The sequence below is a fragment of the Lissotriton helveticus genome, chromosome 12 (assembly GCF_964261635.1).
Source record: "Lissotriton helveticus chromosome 12, aLisHel1.1, whole genome shotgun sequence".
NCBI lineage: Eukaryota > Metazoa > Chordata > Amphibia > Caudata > Salamandridae > Lissotriton > Lissotriton helveticus.
The window spans coordinates 139,361,524-139,379,607 of NC_136073.1; the positions used below are offsets into that span (position 1 = coordinate 139,361,524).

The 18,084-nt window shown below is 44.6% G+C and overlaps 3 non-coding genes across 3 annotated transcripts; 2 read left to right on the top strand and 1 right to left on the bottom strand.

Moving 5' to 3' along the window:
• Positions 1–3,392: 3,392 nt before the first annotated feature.
• TRNAS-AGA (transfer RNA serine (anticodon AGA)) lies at positions 3,393–3,474 on the bottom strand. Its single transcript has one exon. It is a non-coding gene; the product is annotated as a tRNA-Ser (tRNA).
• An 11,402-nt stretch (positions 3,475–14,876) lies between these two features.
• TRNAH-GUG (transfer RNA histidin (anticodon GUG)) lies at positions 14,877–14,948 on the top strand. Its single transcript has one exon. It is a non-coding gene; the product is annotated as a tRNA-His (tRNA).
• Positions 14,949–15,947: 999 nt separating this feature from the next.
• TRNAG-GCC (transfer RNA glycine (anticodon GCC)) lies at positions 15,948–16,018 on the top strand. Its single transcript has one exon. It is a non-coding gene; the product is annotated as a tRNA-Gly (tRNA).
• The last annotated feature ends 2,066 nt before the right edge of the window (positions 16,019–18,084 follow it).

The following is an 18,084-nucleotide window of genomic DNA, read 5'->3' on the forward strand; positions in this document are numbered from 1 at the left end:
ATGTATAACATACATACGCTATGTATTCAACCCTGTTTACGTGGTCCTCAACGCAGACTTCACAAGGAAAATGTATTATCAAACTGCAGAAAAAAAACACAGGGAGCTATGGCATTGAAAAACCTTTTCAGAAAGAATTACGGTGGATGACACACGTCAGTGCAGAATTTCATAGGGTTTATTATAATACAACTGTTTCGATTTACACAGGCAAAGAAGATGCGCAGATACCAGTTGCGTAGGATGCACCATTCAAATAAAGCTTCTAAAATGTTGATACTATAAGGCTTTCTCTTTAAACTCTCCACCAGCAACTGTGCATAATTTCTTTAAAAAAAATGGTTTCTTCAATTTCTGATCTTAAACATAACATGGAAGATGTTAAAATGGGTGTAATAGTTACACAGAATAAGTTTTTCAGAATTTCTGAGGGACAAGTGTTTGGCTGAGTTTGGTGTTTTTGGACAGAACAAACAAACCATGGCTTGTAATATTGAACAGCAAACCACTTACAAAGGGGACAGCAAACCACTTACCGGGGGCAGGGAGAGGAAGCCCTACATCGTAGCCGCCACCGCCAGGAGTCACCAGCTGCAGGGATCAGTGCCGCCGCTCCGGGACCACAACTCCCGGCTGCCACAGCGGCGGCGCAGCTTCTGTGACGCACCCAGCGCCAGGAGGCGCCATAAACAGCGCTCTGCCCGGCGGAGCGTGGGGGACAGCAAACCACTTACCGGGGGCAGGGAGAGGAAGCCCTACATCGAAGCCGCCACCGCCAGGAGTCACCAGCTGCAGGGATCAGTGCCGCCGCTCCGGGACCACAACTCCCGGCTGCCACAGCGGCGGCGCAGCTTCTGTGACGCACCCAGCGCCAGGAGGCGCCATAAACAGCGCTCTGCCCCGCTTCGCGGGACGCGAGCGGGACGCCGAGCTAAGCCCGGGCAAAGGGCGGGCCCTCTACGGCCCTCAGCGGCACGAGGAGGACGGGGACGGGCCACCCCCCTTGTCATCCCCATAAGAGAGGGTATAGTGCCTATTTACACTTGTAGAAGACTCATGGGCTTGCCGTTCCGCCAACATAGTTACATCACATGATTTATGACATCTAAGGGGGCCTATCCAATTTTCATGCAAATACGATGCCCGGCCAAGGAAATGGACACGCACACTCAAAATCATAGAACCCTCAGCACTATCAACGAAACAAATAGCGATGCTTGGCGTCAACTGCTAGATCCAATTCAAACCCTCCCACAAACCCCTGTCAGACCGGAAAAAATGTCTTACTGGGAGGAACTAAATGCTTTGTGCGGGACTAATTTTCTTCCTGTTATAGCCCCCTCCCCCGTAAAAGGCCTTACTATCGACCATCGCGCAGATATTCCTTGCGATCGACGCCTATCACCTAAGGAGGATAGCAGCCAAGCTAGTGGACTGTCACATGGCCAAAGTGCGAAGAGGAAGCACGTAGGGGTTAACGAACACGAAACAGATATTAAAATACAAAAACTCTATATTGATTCCTCACCGCCTGCCATGAATTCTATCTCACCTAAAACGCACACTGAAACTCGGGATGACGTAGTAGCATCCCCTTATCTGCAACTATTGCCCCAGTTTGAACTGATGATAAGATCTGTAATAGCACCCCTGCTTGACCAAATTAACATCTTAGGGGACAGGTTGACAAGCCTAGAGACTATCATTAAAGATAAATCTTTTCCTCCCGCAGAGATTGTTAGATCCAATTGCTTTACTCTCCCTACTGCTCCCAAAGTGCCTCACACTACAAAAACTGCTCCATCTGTAAGTACACCTTTCCACTGCCCATCGCACATAGATAAATCTGTGAGCAATACCAGAAAAAATGTGTTTACCGATAGACAACTTCCCAAGAGACAACCTCCAACTGCTACCAAAACTGCTCGTAAACCGGTGTTATTTAATTACTCTGCTTCTAGAGCAGAACCTAACAGAGTAGATTGTATAGATTTGCCTCCAGAAGCCGCCCCCTTTGTGCTCGTTCTTGCAGGAGTACCTGCGCCCACCCATGGGAGACCTGAAAGACACCAGGACCTATTGCACAAGGTCCTGTTTTGGCTATCAAAAAATAGACCCCTCCCACCTAACAAAGATGGTGGTATCTTGAGTGTTAGAAGGGTGGGCTGGTTAGGGTCTTTTTATAAAGAAATTCCCGGGGACCTAGTTCTAGTTAAATTTAGGGACAGGCACACAGTCCCCCACTTACGGTCCTCCCTGCCCCACAAAAATGATGGCCCCATCTCCGTTTGGGATCTGTATGATTTTTATCCAAGTACCCTACCTATTCCCCCACCAAGATTAACAGCCTTACACAAATACCCCCTAGGTAAGGGTACTATCAATTCTCCTACCCTTTTCAGATCAGCGCATGCTATCAGGAACTCATAGTGATTGTTTTATGAAAATTAGCAAATGTTTATGAAAATTAGAATTATGTAAATATGATTTGTGGTTTTATTGTTGCCGGTGTTTTATATTGATGTATACTTTTATGATTTCTTTGTGAAATCGAAATAAAGTTATGAAATGAAATGAAATGAATGAAATATTGAACCCCTTCGCAGAGGTACCGTGGAATGTGTGAAAGATCAGTTTGGCTTCATTAACTATGAAGTGGGTGACAGCAAAAAACTATTTTTCCATGTAAAAGAAGTCCAGGATGGGATAGAATTGCAAGCTGGGGATGAAGTGGAGTTTGCAGTTATTCTAAACCAACGTACTGGAAAATGTAGTGCCTGTAATGTTTGGCGTGTATGTGAAGGTCCAAAGGCAGTTGCAGCTCCTCGTCCAGACAGATTGGTCAACCGTTTGAAAAGCATTACTTTAGATGATGCCAGTGCGCCACGTTTAATGGTTCTTCGCCAACCAAAGGGACCGGATAACACATATGGATTTGGCATAGAGAGAAAGATCCGTCAAGCTGGTGTTATTGACTAACATCGACAAAGCACATTACCTAATCAAGTACGATCAATCGCGGGGTGTACCGAAGAGGAAAAAAGATCTACCTACTTGTCCCTCAGAGCCTTATTTTTATATTTTGACATTTTAACACACATTATGCTATTTAGGAAACAGTTTCGCCTCTTTAGTGCTAGCTTAGCATCTGAACACAACAACTCGTAACACAAAGGTGACCAGTGAAACGTAAAGGTCTACTACTTGAGGCACTTTATAAAGTATGTTTGATTTGTTTGACCTAGAGTATTTTTTTTTTTGCAATCACATTGTGCAGGCGATGGTGGTGTATGTGACAAGAGTGACAAAGACACAATTATGAATAAAATGCAGATGTTTCTGAACCTCATAATTAGTTTCCATGTCAAAATGTAATTATTAAAAAAATTAACCGTAGTTGGCAGGATTCGAACCTGCGCGGGGAGATCCCAATAGATTTCTAGTCTATCGCCTTAATCACTCGGCCACGACTACTTACTTCTTATAATTACAACATCAGAGAACTCAACTTAATGATGGCTGTGGTGCGGTTTCTAATATGGATGGAAAACAAGACTGTGTAGGAAGGGGGATGCAGAGAATAATGGGGCACCGGGCACTACATTCAGTTTGGAAAGTTATGAGCTGTGTACTCGAGAAGGTTCAGCCTATGTCCATGTCTATGAAAGTGGAGAGAGATGGGTGGAGGAAGGAGAGAGTACAGTGAAAAGGGTACAGGTAGGGGTGGGTTAAGGATTGACAGCCCAGTGAGTGATAGTGTGAGAAAATCCTGCAGTACATTGAGCATGCGCAATGCTGCTGAGCCCAGACCAGTACCTTTCTGGGTGAGTGTGGCGGGTCGGAGGGTCTGCGGAGTGATTCTAGCCTACAATCCATCTTTTCTGGGGAGTGATGGTCGTGCAGCTCTTGTTAGTGAAGTGCGTTCAGTGCAGCTCATTAAATAATATCCGTGTTCTTTGGTGACGCTCCCGGTATGTGCCAGTTGGTGCAGGAATATCTGAGTGCCCCAATGTCTTGGCCGGAAACTATGATGGGTCAGTAATGGCCTGTCTGTATGCCTCTTGAATTAATCTGTACATTGGAACAACCTATAATTTAGCAATTAGAAGCTCCTGGCTAGGTGTATGCACCTCGTGATGCCTCTTGATTCATATTGTAAGGAGGAAAATTAGCTCAGTTGGTTAGAGCGTAGTGCTAATAATCTCAAGGTTATGCGTTCGAATCCCATACTGATAACTGTTTTTCAAAATTAAATTGGAAAAGTCGTGCACTACAGGACAAGGCTGTTAAAAACAGGGTTGATGTTTACTCTGGTAATTTACTCATCTCTGGTGTACCAGGACCAGGGTGGTTATGTTAGTGCCATGTAAGGGGCACTGCGGGTTAACAGCCCCCCCCCCCCCCTTTATACCCACCTCAGTCATGTTTTCATGGGTCTCCCAAATACCCACCTCAGTCATGTTTTCATGGGTCTCCCAAACTTCACTTTTTGATGCAATGTTTGTGTTATAATTTTTTTTTTTAAGTCTGTTTTTATTTCACCCCGGAAGAAGGGAGTACGCAAAAAAAGTGACATATACATGGCGATAAGCCTACAACCCCACAGGGGCCGGCCGCGTCAGAGGAAATGCAGTAAAATAACATGGAAAGTGTGTTTGCTTCTCAACATTATACACAGCGTTCCGCCTACAACCCAATAGGGCCGGCCGCGTCAGAAGATAGAAATAGCGTTCTGTCATGCCTAATAGTCACTGCCAATAATTGTGTTATAATTTTTTATTAGTAGTTCATGTTCAGTATACTAGTCCATATGTGAAATAAATAATAAATTACATGAACTCATTTCAATATACTATGGAAAAGAAAATGTGTAGCATGTTAATTACACTGTCTAATTATATAAACATCGCATTAGATAAAAGACACTATCTGTAGGTCAACACATTAGAAAGTAAAAAGGTGATAAATCATGACAAATATAGTAAAATCCAAATTATACAATAGAACATTTAAATAAGATAAGAGAGTGATATGTATATATTATAAGAGAGGATAATATCATCAATCTAAGCATAAAAAACTAAAACCATTATAATCTGAATATCATATTAACAATGTGATAGAAGAGGAAAACTGTAAACATATCCAATAAAATCATTTCCTTGCAAGATATGAAAGATAGTATAAAAAATAGGAAAGATCTTTGAAACTGATAATAGATTAAAGTGTATAGGTATGTTGCATAGAAGTAGAAGCACTATCTCTCACTGAAGCATTATCCAGTGTGAAGAAGGGGGCCCAAATTCGATTAAACAGATCCAACTGATTATTTACATTATATATAACTCTTCCATGGGAAGCAGTTTCTATCATTGTTGTAAGCCAGGATTCTGGAGATGGTGGAGTTGGAGATGTCCATCATCTGAGTATGCAGATGTTGGCAGTTGCTAAAGCAGTATGCAGAAGTCTACTCTGAGGTTTAGAAAGATATTGAAAGGATCTGAAATCATGTAATATAATTGTGGAAGGTGAAAGCGGTAGTTGTAATGAAACAGTGTGACTTAATGTCCGGTCTATGAAATGCCAATAAGATTGAATCATGGGACATCCACATATAATATGCATGATATCGCAACCATAATTATTACATCTCCAGCAATTCGTATGTGGAAGTAATCCTGCCTTGTTCAACTTTACTAGGGACCAGTGCCAGTCATGGAGTAATTTGAATAAAGAAAATTTCAATCTGGATTCCCGGGCACCTTTACCTAAATTGAGTAATAAATCTTGAAGCAATGTTTGAACCTGGGACGCGTCACTAAAGGTGACCCTGTCTCTCCGAGAGTGGCGGTTCCTCGGCTTCTCGGTGGGATGTCTAGAGGTCACGAGAGGAGAAGAAAAAAGCACATGAGTCATGTAGGCATCAGGAAATTATCTTGTATATATTGGTGTCCTCTAAATCATTGTACTCTTGTTTAGTTTAACGTATGCATTGCGCTCTTCATACACCAGTGTAAACTTTCCAAAATAAATACAGATAAGCACGTATAATGATATTCGTTTTTCGTGACCCTCTTTATAATTTTTCCATTCCAATATCAGGTTTTCTTCTCTATTTTATTGTTGGTAGCAACTAGAAAATTCTAAAGAGACAGAAAAATATGCATTGATGCACAGTTACATCAGACACAGTGTGGGTTCAGAGTTATAGAAGCCGCTGTGGCTTAGTTGGTAATCTATTGTACCACCAACCAAATTTTTCAAATTTCAAATCTTTATTTCGATCATTTGATCATAAAAGATGTACAACAGTTCATCATCGTTAAAAATATGAAAGACTATTAAAACAGAAATTACAGTGTATCAAAACAACAAGTTCTCAGTGGTCCTCTGCCATCTTTATATATCGGGTTCTGCCATACCACATTGCTGTTAAGAATTTAGCCAGGGCAAACATCGTTGACGGGGATAGGTCTGTTTTTAAAACTCTAAATGCAGGAAGGAAAGTTCTGAATCCTAGGTTTCTCAGTAATGGGGTCAACCAATCTCGTCTGCTTTTACGGTAGGCTGGGCAGAAGAAGATAACATGGACTTCGCTTTCTCTAGTTGTAGCACAAGCTGGACACAACTCATTCGGCAACTGTCCCGCCCACGCTTTAGTGAAGGTCTTTAGGGGAAGAGTCCCATACCTCCATTGTAAAAAAAGTTTCCTTGTTAGAGCAGGAGCCATGCCATACAACACGCTTTCAAAATTGTGTAAGTCTTTAATTATCATAAAGGCATGCGTCAAGGAGCCCTCTCGGGCAGTTGCCAGGACTCGAGTGAGCATTTTTTCATAATAAACTCTGGAGAGTGCTTTCCTTGAGATCCTGGTGCTTGTGCTTTGTGGGTCTAGCCACAGTTCTGGTAATCCGAGGGTCTCGCATGTTGTCTTTATGTAATTTAGCCAAGGTATCTTGGCGGCATTGGGTAGGGTTAGAAATTCCTGCAACTCAGATCGATAGGAAGTGAGATCCTAGCTGCTCCATATGCGGCTCCAAAATGTTAGGGGCTTTAGCCCTAGTTCTTCTGTAATGGGCCTCAGAGCCAGATCCAATCTCAACGGCATGAGTGGGGTACTTATTGGTAAAGCTGTAAGTTGTCTTATAAATTTATTTTCCGTCACCTGTAGATTGGAAGATGACGTGTGACCCCACATCTCTCCCCCATACGTAGCACCACCCCGAGCCTGCATTTTATAAATTTGGATGGCCGGGGACAGAGGGCGAAAAGTTGATTTTGAAGCGATTCTCATGATAGCCCCCGCCCTCTGAACTAGCCTCATATTGGCTTTTATCCGGTGGGCCCCCCATGTTAAGTTTTCATTTAGCGTTAGCCCCAAATACTCAATAGTGTATACCCTTTCCAGCCTCACAGAACCAAGTAAGGGATTTGAGCGCTTTTGTGACTTAGGATTCATGATCATAAATTTAGTTTTTTGGGGGTTTATTTCGAGGCCCCTTTCTGTGCAAAAGTCCTGGAAGCCATCAATCACCCTCTGTATGCCCATGGGGGATTTAGATAGCAGCAGGGTATCGTCCGCAAACGTAATGGCTGGCACCCTGCTGCCGTTCAATTTTGGGGCGTCGGTGTTGGCAATCCCAGTCAGGTGTGAGATTACCCCGTTCACAAAGAGGCAGAACAGGGTCGGTGCAAGCACACAGCCCTGCCTCACCCCTCTGTGAACGGGGAATCTTTCAGTCAGCTTCCCGCTTCTCCCGCATCTGACCATTGCGAAATTGTTGGGACGTAGTTTAAACAAAATCGCAAGGATGTCTTTTGGGACGCCCAGTTCAATTATTACCTCCCACAATTTTGCTCTTGGCACTAAGTCGAAGGCGGCACGCAGGTCCACAAAGACCGTATATAAGGTGCCACCCTCGATAAGTGCCCGTCTCCAGTATATGAGATTTAATCTGAATACTTGGTCTAATGTGGAGACACCCCTCCTGAATCCAGCCTGGTATGGGCTGAGGGTGTCCGTTTCCTCCAGCCAATTCTGTAAGCGATTCAGGATTAGTCTGCCAAAGAGCTTTTGCGAGACATCAATGAGGCTTATGGGGCGATAGTTGGCTGGGAGCAGAGGGGATCCATTTGGAATATAGGGACCACCTCTGCGCCCAGCCAAGTATCTGGGACCTCCATGCCCCCAAGGACCGCGTTGAATATCAGCAATAGATATGGTGCCCATATCTCTGGTTCCTGTTTGTACAGATCTCCAGGGACCCCGTCCAGTCCCGGTGCTTTGCCTCCTGCCAGCCCCGCAATTGCGGCGCAAACTTCTTTTAACACGAATGGTTCGCCCACTTGACCTATCATGTCAATACTGTTAGAGTTGGTGTGAGGCATATCCTCAGTTGAGTATAGGGATTGATAGCGTTCCTGCCATAAGGCAGGAGCAATGTTAGATTCAATGGCAGAGGGAAGATCCTCTGACCCGTGGTTAACCACTCGCCAAAATTTACGAGAATCTTTATTGGCTAGTGCCTCAGATAAGTCTTCCCAATGCTTTTGGTCCCATTCGGCTTTGGCATTTGCCAGCAATGTCCTATATGCCCATCTTTTGTCTTTTATTATCTCACGGGATCCATGAGCCTTAATTACAGATAAAAGTTCCCGTTTAGATTCCCGGCATACGGTGTTGTACCAGGATTTTTTATTTAGTGTACTGCTTTTTGATGGTGCTTCTGAGAATAGGTCTGACTGTAAAGTATTTATTAGGTCTTTATGGGTTTGGCTCAGTAGTTCTACATTCCTTCTGTCCGCTAGTTTATCGGAGAGACCAAATGCCCTTTCAAGGACTGGAGTGATTCTGGCATAGAGCCTGGATATTTTTGCATCATTAGTTGCCAACTTCCCCCACCTCACTCTCCTCCTGTTGTTCTCTAGGAGTAGCCCAGTGGTCCCATTTTCATTATCCGTTCCCATGTCATCTATACCAGGGATAGCATATTCAAGTATAAGTGCATTATGGTCGCTATCCTCTCTGGGTTGTACCCTGAAATCAATTATTCGTGTCCAGTTTGTTATTTGGGCTAGAATGTAGTCTAGTCTGGATTCACTACCTGATTTGTTGAATGTACATCTACAGGGGTTGTCTGATTTTGTACGCCCGTTGCATGCGCGTAGACCGTAATTAAGGGTCAAGGCTGTAATTTGTAATGCAAGGGGTGTCCAGGCTCTTGGTGGAGGAGCCACCGTGTCTGGTATCAGGCAACTAGCGTCCTCTTCTAGGGATGGTCCTTCCAACAATCCGGGAAGTGGCTCATAGTGGGAGTTGAGGTCTCCTGCTACCAACTGAGGAAGATCCCTTGGAATATCACTCAGAAGGGTTGAGAGATCCTCAATTGTTTTCGATTCCCCAGATAAGGGCACGGGTCTCGAATAGACGTTTATGATCAGTAACTTAACCAGATTTGGCCATTCTAGGAGGACTGGTAGAATATTCTGAGAGTCTACAGCTAAACAACTAGCCTTACAGCCCAGGTGGGAGGCGATCAAAGTTGCCAACCCTCCTGACGGGCGTCCCTTACCCCCCCACTTTGCCTTTTTAGAAAAAATTTCGAAACCTGGGCATGTGAACTCCTCTCGTGCCCAGGTTTCCTGAAGGAGACAGATTCCCTTTGAGCTGATAAACGACAACCAATCGGGACATTCAATTTTGTTGCCGATACCTGCTACGTTCCTTGAAATTAAACTAAGCATAGCAGGTCTTAATGGTGGTTGCTCTATGTTAGACAGAGTGTTCCCTATAGGGACGAGGGTAGTATTTACCATTGAGGTTTGTAGGAGTTCTCCTTGTTCGGACTCTGAGTTGGTAGTATTGTCCCTAATTACATGTATACTGCTAACACATTCTTGGGAATAATTTAGAGTATCAGTGGTGATTTTAGATTCCATTTGTGGCCCCGATTGGCCTCCGGTGGTGGGTCTATCTTCTGCAGGATAAACTGCAGCAAGGTGGTCCACTGCCTTTGTATTGGAATCAGTCAGTGAGTCGACCATTTCCAGGGTACTATACCTATTTGAGGTTGGAAAATAGGCTGGGTGATGCAATCTATGTGGACCAGGGACTCCTCTTGGTCTGCCACCCCATCCTCCTTTCCTTCTGGTGACATACTCCCACCCCTCCCCATCATCATGTAACGGTGGGTATTCAGGGTGCATATTCCTACGATAGTATGGCTCCCTTCTCTCTACACTGTTGCTTTCCCACTCTCCCAATAGCTCCTGATGATGACCCCATCTAGGATCTTCTGCCAGATAGATGCTTGACGGGTAGAAGAACGAAAGGGGAAGAGCCTGGATTAAGTTCCCTTGGTCGTCCGGGACCCAGCTGCAGATATATGAGGCTGTCCTCGGATCCCTAAAGCTAACCACAATGCAATCACCGCTAATTGTCTTTCTCAGGTTGCCCACCCAAGCGACGCGTCTCGCCATGGATACATCGCTGGTTGTTCCTTGTGGTAGGGGTCTGTATATAGACAGCCAGTTGATGACTTTATTTTTGAGCGAGGCTGACTTCTCAATAGAATTGAGAGATAGTTCAGGAGCTCCCGCCAGAATCACTGTATACGGGGATGCTTCCGGTGGTAAGTTTACGGGTTTGAATTTCCGAGTGTTAGTCTGGTTGTTGTCTAAGAGCCGCGTAACATTCTTAATTCTATCTGGGGGATCAGGCTTATATGTGGGTTTACTAATTGTGTTTAAGGTCGTGGGATTCAGAGTTTGAATTTGGGTAGGTGGTGTGGTTTTGCTTATAATGTCGGAAACTTGTGTGGTCTTGTTTTGTTTGGGAATCGATTTTATATTTTGCGAGGTTGGGGGATCATTTTTCTTCGTCGGGATTGTGTGCTCTAGGCTTTTTTTGGGCATACTATTTAACCCTCTTTTAAAGCCCTTGGATTCCGACTTTAGACTGTCTGCAAGCTGGACTGTATATTTCTCAATATTGACCAGCCTTGCTTCGATCTTTATGAGTCGGGCTTCCAGAGGGCTTAAGAGTGACCTAATAAGTGAACCTATATCTGCAAGGGTTATGTCCTTATTTGCAGAGTCTATAGAAATATCACCTTGTGGAAGGGATTGTTCTATAGATCGAAAGGATATTTTTTGGATATTCCTAACATTTTTGGGTGGTTGTCCCGGAGTATTATCCCCCAGGATTCCAGCATCGCTAGCAAGTTTGGGCTCAGATGGTTTTAACTTGCTGCCGCCTTTGGTTTGCCCCCCTTTCTTCTTTTTTTGTAATGCTCCTTCCCTAGCCCCCTCTGTAGTTCTGAGGTATTCATGATAATGCAAGGGGCAGTCAGGACCTTGCTGGAGGCTAGGGGTGGGGCAGACGGTGTGCGGGTCATGGGTAGGATCATGCGACTCATGTCCTCTAGATCCTTGGAGACTTCCATGGTAAGATCTGGGTTAGAGGCATGATGGATTGACTGTGAGCCCATCTGGATATTTCTATTAAGTTCTGGCCTTTCATCTGGTGTTTTGGCCAGAGCCAATGGTCCCATTGATGATCTCCTCACCCAATCAATCTCTTGGGAGATGCGGCGTTCTAACACAGAAATTTCGTCTATCAACAAAGAGCCGGCTTTAACAAAATAATTGTCGATAGTACCTTTTGGAACTCCAGCTGCGGCCAATGCAGATTTGCTTTGCGTTTCCCTGGTGGTCATCATGGATTCCCAGTGGGCGAAGACCGCTGAAAGTCAGTGGGTGATACTGGGCCAGCCAGGGGGGGGGACCCGATCCCGGTCTCTCCGGTCCTCGAACGGCCTCAAACGGCCCGCCCTTTGCCCGGGCTTAGCTCCGCGCTTTGCCCCACGCGCGTCCCGCTTGCGCGACCAGCGCAGGCTGTTTAAGACAGGAGGTAGGCGGGAAGAGGACCAGCTGTGGTGAGTCTCCAGCCGCAACGCCCGCTGGTCCTCGCAGTCCCGCAGGGGTTAGCGCGTCACTGTTAGGCTCCTCTCGCTGGTATGGGAAGTCCTTGGTTAGCCGGTATTCTCGAGCGGCTCCCGCGAAGCGGGGGCCGCGAGACGTGGGCAGAGTGTGAGCAGTCAAAGTCGGCAGGAGTTTTACACTGGCAAGGATTCTGCCCGTTCCGCAGCAGCACACGCATCACCCAAGCCCTCCGCAGATTTATCCGTGCAGGAGGGGGGCGGGAAGAGGACCAGCTGTGGCGAGTCTCCAGCCGCAACGCCCGCTGGTCCTCGCAGTCCCGCAGGGGTTAGCGCGTCACTGTTAGGCTCCTCTCGCTGGTATGGGAAGTCCTTGGTTAGCCGGTATTCTCGAGCGGCTCCCGCGAAGCGGGGGCCGCAAGACGTGGGCAGAGTGTGAGCAGTCAAAGTCGGCAGGAGTTTTACACTGGCAAGGATTCTGCCCGTTCCGCAGCACCACCAACCACTATTGTCTTTAATTTTCAAAGCCAATCAGTTTGGTTTTGTGAAGTGAAAAGACTGTTTTAAGCTGCACTCGCATCAAAGTACAAGCTGAGCAGCAGTAATGCAAGCTTTAAACAACAGGAGCAGCACAGGCAGCACCAGAGTGACCTTCCATTACTGAGACTGTTACTGAAGGTGCAGAAGAGGTTCAAGCTTCAGAGTCTCAAGAACAGGCACACACAGGCATCAGCAGTGAAACTGAGCTTTAGAGTACTGATGGTTACAGCACAGGCAGCGGCGTTGCAAGCTTCACTTCCATGATAAGGCTGTGAGTAGGCCAAAAGTAGTGTTGGGATGCAGAGGGAGCGGTAAGAAAAACCAGGCGGAAATGGAAGCACTTTTACAGGTGGACAGTGTGCACAGCACAAGTAAGGCCTTGTGTGGAGAGCTGGGCACATGTCCAAAGGGTTCCTTTAGAATAATGTGTGTGAACAGTTTCTACCCATTTTAGAGACTAGTTTAGCATATTGTGACAAAAGCCTGGGACCCTCCTGAAGTGCTGTGCCTAGTTCTGTAGAGTCCCCTTAGGGTATTGTGTCAAGTAAAAACAATATTAATAATAATAATAATAATAATAATAATATCACTTATAAATCACCTGGTTACACCAACTGGTGTGTCCCTGTGCTGAGACCACTCTTCCGAAAAGGGATAAAAGGTGCAGGGCCTGGGAAACAAGGGAAGAAGGAGCAACAGAAAAACTAAAAGCTGGAAAAGACAGGTTTTTAATCTTTTCAGGAAAAGATTCTCCGATGACTCGGAGCGGAGAAAAAGAGGCAGTGTATTCCAGTTTTTAGCTGCCAGATAGCAGAATGAACACATGCCCATTCTTGCTTTTTGGACTTTGGGAATTTTTACCAGGGAAGTTCCGGTCGATCTGAGATGTACACAGGGGCTTATTTACAAGCCCCTTGCAACAATTTTGCGCCACTTTTCCCATGTTAAAAGGGATGCAAAAGTGGCGCAAGGAGCTTATAAATCTGCACCACAGTTCTGTCTGAAGTTCTGGTAAAGTTTTCAAAACCTCACTAGGAGGATTGTTGCTACTTTTGAAAACCAGCTTAGGCACATTGTCTCCTGATCTGGAGGTCGCCTGCAGTGTAAGGTGTCTGGTATTGAAGGGTACATCTAAAGTACTGTGCCTGTTATCACAGTCATGTCTGGCGTTTTTGTTCTTTAACTATAATGATGCTCCATGTCATGCCATTCTCCTTAGCTGCTGGTAGAAGGTATGATACTGTCAGAACTAATCTGTAATAACTTATTACTGTTGAGCAGCAATGTCATTTCTTTATTACAGGAGATAAGACACATCACCCATCACCTATAATGCAGAAATTAGAGGAAAGAGTTTCCAGACCCGTGTATTACATTATTATTAAATCAGATAATTGAAACAGAGCAGAATCTGGTTGTATGATACTGAGTTCGATATTAACACATAATCAATCAACTACCCACAGTTGTGGAACTTTCACAAATATGCTCGAGTGTTTAGAAGCCTTAATTATTGTCACATAACATATCTTGAATCATTTGTTTCAACTGGTAGCACAAAACATCTATTCATGTGCCCCACCCAAATCAGACAGTTAAAGTTGTGGACCACTTCTCAAGTGGCCTTTAACATCTTATGAAACTGAACTGTAAAAGGCTCTGCTTAAGCAGATTTTAAAAAAGTTTCTTGGACGGAGTAACCCCAAAAACCTCTTGAGGAAGGTGGGCCCCATTTAGCATTGCCCTCATGGGCAGTGAGTGGGTGGTGCCTGCTAAAAAATATTTTGAGAATCTTCACTTATTTTTTTTAAAGTAAACATTGTTTCTTGCTATTAAAAGAGTCCACTGATTCCAGTATTCTGTGGTTCCTGGGATGACATAAAAACAAACGTGTACTATTTTTTCAGCCTTGACCCTTATATGATACCCGTAAATGTGGAACTAAACTCTCCGGCCGCAGAGGATTTAACCAGTTGTCTAAAACTTGAAAACTCGTCCATTTCAGGTCCTCTGAAACCAATGTTTCTCTTTCCCTATAGCTGGTTCCTCTCATTAACCTGCTCGGGTGATTGGCTACGGAGAGCCAGTGGGCTCAGCTCTCTTCGCAATGCAGCCACATGCGATGATCTCTCTCTCTCACTCTGCAACTAACTGCACATGATGAGAGGCTTGACATTTAACAAGGAAGGAGCGGTCCCTACAGAGCAGGACTGCAGGGCTGTGTGTTGGTTTGTGAACATTCCAGTCAAGGAGGCGAAATGTGAAGCATCTGCCTCAAAACACAAACACAAGAAGAGACCCTTCTGCATATTAATAAGACCCTCATCACAGATAATGCCGGGCGACCTGCGCTATGAAAGTCAGGTGCAGGTGCATGTCTCAGACCCCAAGTAGCTCGCCGTGATCGTATAGTGGTTAGTACTCTGCGTTGTGGCCGCAGCAACCCCGGTTCGAATCCGGGTCACGGCATTGCGGGTGGCAATGTCACGGCAGTTGGGCGAAATCTTTTCTTTCTTAATATACATTTTCAACAGATAGACTATTTTTTTTAAATGCCGCCTGTGCCCATGATTTGTACTTTGCAAGTGGTGATAATGTCAGCTTTAATCAAGAGAAGTCATTTCATTATGATGACACAGCTGTTTTACAGTAGGGAAGGAGTGTTTTAATTAATAGCTTACTTTTAATATACTGTTGCATATTGTAGTCGGTGTAATTGCATATACATAGTTTTTACGGAACGCAGAAACATTTGCTTGTGTTATATACCTTTTCTGTAGGGATGTTTCATTTTTTTTTCTGTAATGTTGTTTTATTTCTCGCCCAGACAAAAACGGGCATTAAAGACTTGTCCACATTAATGGGTAAACATGTATCCCTTTGTATCCCTTAAATATGGATAGAGACGGCCGTCCCATAAAGTGTACCCCAGCTCCACGAGAAAGCGCTAGTAATGTCCCCCAGTCTGCTGCATGTGATCTGTGTCTCTTCTCACCATACAGGAAGGGCCGATGGTTCATTGGTGCTTGTCTGTGTTCAGTACAGAAAGCATTGTCTTTTCATCGCCTGCGGATGTCAGTTCTGTCACTTCTCTTCATTTCCGGCATGGGTTGTACTGTGCAGCATCTTTGTTTCTGTCTGGTTCAGGTACAGCCCGGGTGGTTTAACAATGACTACATCTAAAGATTCAGCATCAGCGGTGGCCAAGTTGTATCATCTTCAGTGTGTCTCTGAGGTTCATATGTACTATGGAAGCATTGGTGGGTCACAGATAGAAACTGTTACATACTACATGTGCGCTTCATAGCTGCTCTCTTCATATGAAGCATTAGTGCTTTATGATAACCATCCCTGTGGTCTTGTCAGCCTCATGTATGGACTCGAGTTAAGTACAAACAACATATCAGTTATGAATATGGTCACATAATTAGCTATATATTAGTATCACACCGAAAGTAGAATAGCGAGGCATTGGTGGTTCAGTGGTAGAATTCTCGCCTGCCACGCGGGAGGCCCGGGTTCGATTCCCGGCCAATGCAGCTTAACATTTTGTAGTAATCATAATTTACTATTTTGCTTTAGAAATTGCTATATAATTTTAAAATAAATTCGAACTATACAGTACTAGAACATTAAATATAGGTTTGCGGTTTCTTTGAAAGGGTGTTGACTTCACGACATAATTCTTTCAGAGTAGCTGTCGGAGCTCTTCTAAAAAAAAATATCCAGGCTTCAAGCCACGTGTCGGGTTTTACTGTCTGTAAAGCACAGTGCAGCAGCCTCGCTCTTTGTGATTACCTAAACCACTTATCTCAGGACAAAACTCATTTTTGTAACAAAAGCAACAAAATGATGAAGGTTAGTCCAAATGCGGGTCAATTGGTAAAAGTGCTTAGAAACATTAAAGAGGACTCAAGGCACTAAACCAGCAAGAGATCTCGCTTTCATAGGTGGACCCTCCCTAGTTCGTCTCCATCCCCTTATGCTCAGTCTTAAATTACTTCTCTATTATCTGTCTGTCTTGTAGCTCCCCTATCTCTGATTTTTGTTCTCTCCCGCCTCTCTGCCCCTCATATTCTCAGTCTCTTTGTCCATATCTCCAGCTGTCCGTAGGTGCAGGAAGTAGGGCTACATGGGGTGGGATGGTTGCTTCACGACCACCAAAATAGCCATGCTGCATTTCAGAATGTGAATTACCAATAAATATGCCTTTAAATTGTGACCTTGATTATGATGCCGCCGACATGGTCTCAGAATGGAAACCGACCAACCAGTAGTCGGTGGTTTCGCCCGACAAATTAGGTTTCGACCGCCCATGAGGTGGTCAGAAATATTAATTTTTCCATTGTGGCTTGCGCTGCGGCCAAAAATGGGCAGCAGCTCACGCCGCATTACCTTTCTTTTTCCTTGCTCGAAGGTAATGCAATATGTCTCCACTCTAGTAAAGCAATGGGCCACGAATAGTTATTTTCGTTTTTTGATGCCTTAACATATATTGTGTAAGCCAAATGTAACTGCAACAGCACAATAACAATGTCCTACATTGCCTTCTCTTTCTCTGCATTGTATAACATTTTGTTTTCTAATAAAAATTGTTGAAATAAATTTTTTTTTTTTAAATGGATGTTTGCAAACATCCATGCATTGTGTGCCATGCACCATGTGGTGACTGTGAATGAATGAATGAATACGCACTTGTATAGCGCATGGCTACCCAAGGGCATCCCAGCGCTTCCTGTGACACCAATCAATCACCACTGATCACGGAAAGAGAAAAGTCTTCAGCTGCTTCCTGAATCTACGATGGTCAGATTCAAGACAAATGAAATCTGGGAGCTGGTTCTAAGGTTTGGCTGCATTATAAGAAAACCGCCGCCCTGCAGTCCGAGCCCGTTTCATCCTAGAGACTGCAAGCAGTCGCTTATTATTGGATCTTAAAGTCCTCTTGGTGCGGTAAAGTTGTACCATGGGCTGAATCAAAGAGGGACCATTACCAGAGATGGACTTGTGGACAATACACATGGCCTTGAACCTGATTCTTTCTTGAACAGGGAGCCAGTGCAGCCAACCATTTGCCAACTTAACAGAATTACGTTTAGGGATGTTCAACAAAAGACGAGTCGCGCAATTCTGGGCAATCTGTAATCTCTTAATAGTTCACTGTGGCGCACCCAAATAGACTGCATTTGCATAGTCCAGCCAAGACAAAATGAGGGCTTAAACCAACATCCGCCTGGCATCAAAAGGGAGCAGGGGAAGGATCTTACGTATCCACCTAAGAAGACCATAACAGGTCCCAGCAACTTTACATGCTTGAGCAGTAAGGTTCAGGTTGCAATCCAACCAGATGCCCAAACTCTTAATTTGTTTCTTTGGAGCAGGTGGAGAGCCAAGATAGCTGGGCCACATAAGATCTAAATTGTTGGGGGAGGCATGGCCCAAGATCATAATTTCTGTATTGGCCCCATTTAACTTAAAAAAGGCAGGTCCATCCATTCAGATAACTTTGCAAGGCATGCAGCTAAACCCTGCTCAGATTTATTTTGCCGACTAAGACACCACCAATTGGGTGTCATCAGCATAAGTAACAGTATGGATTGCCCAG